Below are 6,606 nucleotides of genomic sequence, written 5' to 3'. Positions count from 1 at the left end.
ATAATACATGCCCACCTGCAATATCCTTAAACACGCCTGTGAATTATTTCCTTATGCAACATGAATGCTTGAAAGCCTGTGCTGTATGCATAAAATGCTGTACAGAATATTCTAACTACAGTTCTTGATCTGTATGCAACAAGGATGACATCACTACTCCTATTAGAGTTTAGTTGTGCCATCACAATGGAATGCTCAGCTGCCAGAGCAGGAATACTTTGTAACTGGTAGCTCTCAGCAGAATTCCATCTACCACTAAATACCTATTTAAAGCCATGACAAACTTTTCAGATTCCTTTCTTTTGAATTGAGGATTTTGTCGAGTCTTAGCCATCACTACATATCTATGGAGACATGTATGACACTACATTTATTTAGTGTACAGCTGGGCTTTACAACACGCAAGCAGGCATCACCTTGCATGATAATACTTATTCAATACCACAAAGTCAACCTTTAATTAGATTTTGTATTAAACTGCTTCAAATATTTGTGCCACGTGCCAAGTCGCATATGTGTGGGTTTATTGCTTGGGCGAGGGAGGGTAAGGGTCTAAATGACATGAGTACATGTGGGCGTTAGTTGACATCTGTGTTTGAGAATGTCTGAGGGTGTATATGTGGGTGGCAATGCTTGCTCTCTTGTGTGCATTTTTGGAAGGTTAAGAGTGGAAATCTAGCTGATGTCTGAATGTCACTGTGACTGAGATTTGTGAAGTCATGGATGGTGAAATATAGAATGAATGATGCGTGCATGAGGTGTGAGTGTTCCTAGAATGGCAGTTGAGAATGTGACTGAGGGTGGATGGAAGCAGCAGAGGGCACTGTCTCATGCACTGACTTACCTGAAGACCGCTTTCTTACCTGAACACTCTATCTTCAATAACCAATGGTCCTATTCACCTGGAAAGCTCTGGTGCAGTTCCTGGCTTGTTGACCATCTTGGTTAATTACAACATTGCAGAGAGTAATCTGGCTGTGAGAGGGGTGTGGCCGTATGTAAAGATAGGACACACGAACACCACATAAGGCATACACAACTGGATCCACAATCCCCATATAAAGTATTCATACCTAGGAGCAAGACCAAACTGCAGTTGACAGGGAGCAACAAGGAGCTGAAGCAGCGGTTTAATTAGCGGCAAACAGATATAGAGGCTGAAGGGAGAACGGCCCAACCACCACTCGGACGAATCCGCCAGGCCATGAGCGCTTCAATAGGTCAAGAGGAGCAAAGTGAAGTACAATCCCACTGTGCCGCTGGGGAGTGAGGAGAGTAGAGCCACCCATTTGCCCAGTGGGATATCATGCTCCACAGTTCCATCACACAGCTGCCGAGATGCGTAAGCCCAGGCCCGGTGGTGGGGACACAGCGGATTCAGTCACCAGAACGCCTTCCCCCATGGCACCCAGTGGGAAGGCATGACGTCAGTGCTCGATGAGGGACAGTATTTGAGGCATCCCTAAACTAGGATGCCTATGTCAACAATGTTACTAAGAATGACCACTACCACCTCAACATTTTGAGACAAATAAATCCACTGGTTTCACGTAAAAACTGTGAAACTTTAGTCCGAGCCATAATTATGCCCCGGCTGGACTATTGCAATGCCTTATTCTGTGGAGCTAGCGAAAATAACATCTAGAAGCTGCAGATAATTCTGAATGATGCTGTCAGGATAATCTATAATGTCACAAGCAGAGAACATATTTCAAACTATAGGAAGGAGCTCCACTGGCTGCTTCTGGTGAAACAAATTCAATTTAAGGCACTAAGGGCCTCATTACGAGTTTGGAGGCAGCCATGCCCTTAATAAGGGGCATGGCTGCCTCCAAACTCGGGTCTGGGTCAATGGTCCCTGATTGGGGAAATACCGGGCCATTCCGACTTTGGAGGGCCTGGTATTTCCCCATTCAGGGAACCCGGACCATCCCCATTCCCATTTGAGCCCCCGTGGGGCTCAATGGGAATGGGGAGCATGCTAACAACAGGCCCGTTAATGACGGTCCTGTTGTTAGCATGCTGGTCCCCTCGCGGGACCCGCAAAGGATGTCTGGTCTGACCAGATGTCCAGAGCGGGTCCCGCGAGGGGACCTCGTGATGAGGCGGTACGGGGTTAATGGCACTGGCACCTTTACCGGTGCCGTTAACCCCTTACCGCCTCACTTGTAATGAGGCCCTAACTCTGGCCCATAAGTGTCTATATGGGAAGACACCAGATTATTTAAAGCAAACCGTGGGCCTCATTTCACGGTAGGCGCTAAGGGATTACCGGTACCGGTAAGGTCACCGGTGCCGGTAATCCCTTAGCGCCCTTCTACGAGGTCCCTCAGCGGGTCCCGTCCTTAACGCCTGGTCTGACCATGGGTTAAGGACGGGACTCGCTAAGGGACTTCAGAGCTAATAACGGTACCGCAAATTGCGGTATCGTTATTAGCTCTTTCCCCATTCCCATTCGAACCCTTATGGGGGCTCGAATGGGAATGGGGAATGGTATTTGGCATGGGGATTTACCGGGTCCTCCAGGGTCGGAATGACCCGGTAATTCCCCATACCGCCTACCCGGACCCGGTATGCAGTAAGGGAGTAGCCATGCCGCTAATAGCAGCATGGTTACCTCCTACCATGTAATGAGGCCCCTTGACAAAATATACACCAAGCAGGACCCTGCGCTGAAGTGCTGCACACATTTTTACTATACCACAAGCCAAACGAGCCAGAGGAAAAGGCAGATCCTTTCCTCTCAGGGCTGCATGTACTTGGAATAAACTTCCTACATCCATGCGTTCAGAGGAACAATATAGCACCTCTCGAAAAAACTTGAAAACAATCCTGTTCAAGTCACTTAGCTAACCCCACGTCCTGTTATATTAAGGTTTTGTCCGTTGAGGGCCCTGATGCTGCGGGCTATGGCGCGATAGAAATAAACAAATAAAATAAATGGATCACCTCATACCATAGATAGTGCAGAAGGATGCTGTGATTGAGTGCTCGCGCTCCCTTTTGGTGTGGCCAGGGGAGCGGTGTGGGGACACTGCAAACTGATGGTCACACTTCACATTTAGGGGAGCAGAATGGGCGTGATACAGACCTGCACCGCTTGGTAGAAAGACATCAGGCAGCACAAAGAGAGGAGGTTCTTCTGGGCTAAAGAACCCCAGGCAGATTTTAGGGAGCATTTGAGACAAGTAGAAGCTGACCTAGTGGAGGAAGCGCATAGTAGAGATGCTCCGGAGAGAGAGAGCTTGTCATTTTAAAAGAAAAATGCAGAGAACAGGCACGCATAACATAAGACTCTCAGAGACAATGTGAAATCCTTCAAGATGAAGTACAGAAAATCAGGGATCGATTGGCGGCTCAGAGCAGCGTGCTTGAAGCCAGCCAAACATCTTTGTCAAGAGTTAAAAGTTCAACCCTCTGAACATAAGCAGGAAATCCTGGCAGAGAGAAATAAGAGTGAGAAATTAAATAATGAAATCCAAAAATATAAACAGGCATTGAGACACCCAAACCAACCAGACCTACCAGGCTATGGGATGGGGCCCCATGACCAAGGAGCTATGCCCCTCCCATCAAGGACCTCTTGCCAGTTACCTACAAACCCCCAGGTACAGACTGTAACTGACCCCATGCATACCAGTTATAGAGAACAGGGAAAGATGAGGCAACTGGACTTGTCTATTCCTAGCCGACTTGATCTGGAAGGCCAGTCCACATCTGACATTGATGAATATTCACCTCTAACAGCCAGAAGGGAAGGTGGCCAGACCAGTGTGTCATGGGAGACCAAAAATAGTCATGTGAGTACTTCTGACACTGAATACCCATATGATGAGAGATTTATGGAACATGATATTGCAAAGAGACCACCTAACCTGCATCGCTGCAAGAGAAAAGCAAAAGCTTCAGCCTAGGAAGGGCATTTTGAAAACCTTCACACATTCAGGTGAATGGGTGGATTTCCCAAGACTACCTGGAAGGAGGGAGAGTACCCATTGGCAACAGTCTGAAGAAGAGACTGTGTTCTATCCTGTGGTAAAAGGTGACGACAGGGAAAGTGGCCCTGTGAGCTCATGGCAGCATAGTTGAAAGGAGGTCCCATGATTCTGTAAGGTATATTTTTTATGTATTTCTATTTTATAGAGCATTTGCTAGGTGCCTATACAGACAATGGTGTTTCCAGGCGCCACAAAGCAAGTGGGGAGGGAGCTGGGGGGTGCATTCCAATGACAACAAAGTAATTATACAATTGTGTACCTACTAGGCCTTGTGGATATGGAGCACTTAGGATACAGGGAGTGCAGTGCCAATAGTAGCACTTATTCCGAGGGTGAATGGATTCAGGTCCAGGGGCGGAGGGGTGGGAAAAGAAATACAAAGCAGAGAACTTTGTTAACAAATGATGTAATCATTTGAAATAAATAATGATGTCAGGTGCATAAAGTTTACGAAATAGACATTTTCCCTGGAGTATGCCAGTTTCTTTGCAGGTCTGGAGGACCAGGATCATATAAATGGTCCACCTATAAGGCGGACATTTTAAAACACTTATCCATTCACAGGAACCCAGAGGAGGCCCGCAAGGCTGCATATGATTTACAATGTGGGGAAGATCAGGCACCTAGGGAGTTTTCCCAAATATATAATTACCCAACTAGTTTGCAATTTCCACAAGCACAGGTCACTGGATTGGGTAATAGAGCAAGCCACCCAGATCTATGAGGTCCAGAAACAAACTGACAATAAAAACAACCCTAAAATCACAAAGCCAACTATCACACCTGCCACTGTGTGCAGGTGGTGGAGGTGAAAACTACCCCTCCTTTGGACCTGGAGACACGGGCCCTAAAAATATTCCTCCAGCTCATAAGCAGAATGAGAGGCAGAGGAAGTCCTCTGCCAACGCTCAATCAAATGGTAGCCAGGCCTGGAAACCGAACAATTAATCCTCTGACCCAGCTACCTACGTGAGCACTTGATATAAGGGCACAAAACCGATCCTGGGGTATGTGTACACTCCTCCTCCCCAGGTGGAAAAGGGGTATACAATCATGCAGGTACTTCCCCAGGAAACTACCCTCCAAACTTCCAGCAGGACAGAAGTACCACGCCTCCTCAAAACTTAAATATTTTCACCAAGTACCCTCAAAATCCTAACTTCCAAAACAATACTCCTTCTCCCCGGCTCCAGGGCAATCGATCCCTGAACCAAAAAGAATGGAGAATGAGGACTGAAAATTATGATGGAAATTTCCAACATCCGAGCTACTTCGCTAGAAAGGACAGTTACCTTTTTCGGGAGCAGCAGAAGTATGAGGAGATACCTCCCTACAACCCAGAAACTAAGGACAAGTTTACACAGCTGGAGCAATACGTTCAACAATTGAATGACAACAACCTGAGGCACTTGCTGAGGGATCAGACCAACCCTCAACCTAACCATGCTTTGCAGAATGCCCTGTGAGGAACACATGGTGACAGACACAAGTGATCACGTTCAAGGGTGTTTATTGAACAACGAATACGGTTTGTATGTTGGAAAAACACCTAATCTAAACCTAAATCTAAGATGGGAACAAGCATCGACCATCAAATGAAAAATAAGTCAGTCCTAGTGGTGTTCTGTCAAAATAAAAAGGGCCTATACTAAGAAACTTATTGCCAAACCCTCACAAGTATACAAAAACGGGGTGTAGGATAGTTCTCAAGAAAAGAAATAAATGTTCTTAAATAATATATCAGGATGTGGTAGCCTGGGTCTCCCTTCCCCATGTTTTGGACATGCGGTAAAATGACAGCTTGAAGCACAGTACAGTCTCTGGCTTCCTCACCATGAGATGACAATTCCAATGGCAGTTCTCATGGCCATCGATAGCCAAGTCTCGTTTCCTTAGAAAGTCTCTTGCCTCCGGGGCCTGATGTGTTCAAATAACAAAACCAAAAGTTCCTTTAACAAATGAAAGTTTGTTCCCAATGATCGCTCGGTGGTGGGTTCACCCCTGGATCCCCCCTGTTCTAGGCACTGACCCCTCTCTTGACTTTAGTTCTTGGGTGCTGCTTCACCTCTGGATCTCCCTCGGTCGGGCTCAGACCCCTCTTGACTTTAGCGGAACACAAATTCCCTTGCATTCTCAATGTTTACTCTCACTGCAGGATTTACTTCCCTTTCTCTCACACTGTTTGTAGATCAAAGACTTTAGATTGTACGAGGATTTTGTTCGAACCTCTGTGTGACCACTTTGACCTATTTCGCCGGCCCTCCAACAGCCTCCTGCTATCAGTAGTTTCTCGCCTATGGGGCTCGACCAGAGTCTCTCGAGTTAGCACCCACGTGGTGCCGGTTTCCCTTTGCAGCTGGTCTCCCCTTCCACCTTTTTACAGATAATTCAAATTTTGTTAAACTTGGTTCAAACTTGCCACTTTGTGCTTCTCATTCAACACAGCCTGGTTCTTATTGATTCTCCCCTCGACTCACTAGCTGTGATGAACCGCTTGGCGGTTGCATCTCTGGAGTCAAGGCCGGTACCACGGGTGCAGGAGCTTCCCTTGCTCCTGCTTATCAGCATAGGATTGCCCTGTGAACCATTGACATCTGCTCCAGGACAC

This window comes from Ambystoma mexicanum, chromosome 4q, assembly GCF_040938575.1.
Source record: "Ambystoma mexicanum isolate Mex_15411 chromosome 4q, UKY_AmexF1_1, whole genome shotgun sequence".
Taxonomy (NCBI): domain Eukaryota; kingdom Metazoa; phylum Chordata; class Amphibia; order Caudata; family Ambystomatidae; genus Ambystoma; species Ambystoma mexicanum.
This window is presented reverse-complemented; position numbering follows the sequence as displayed.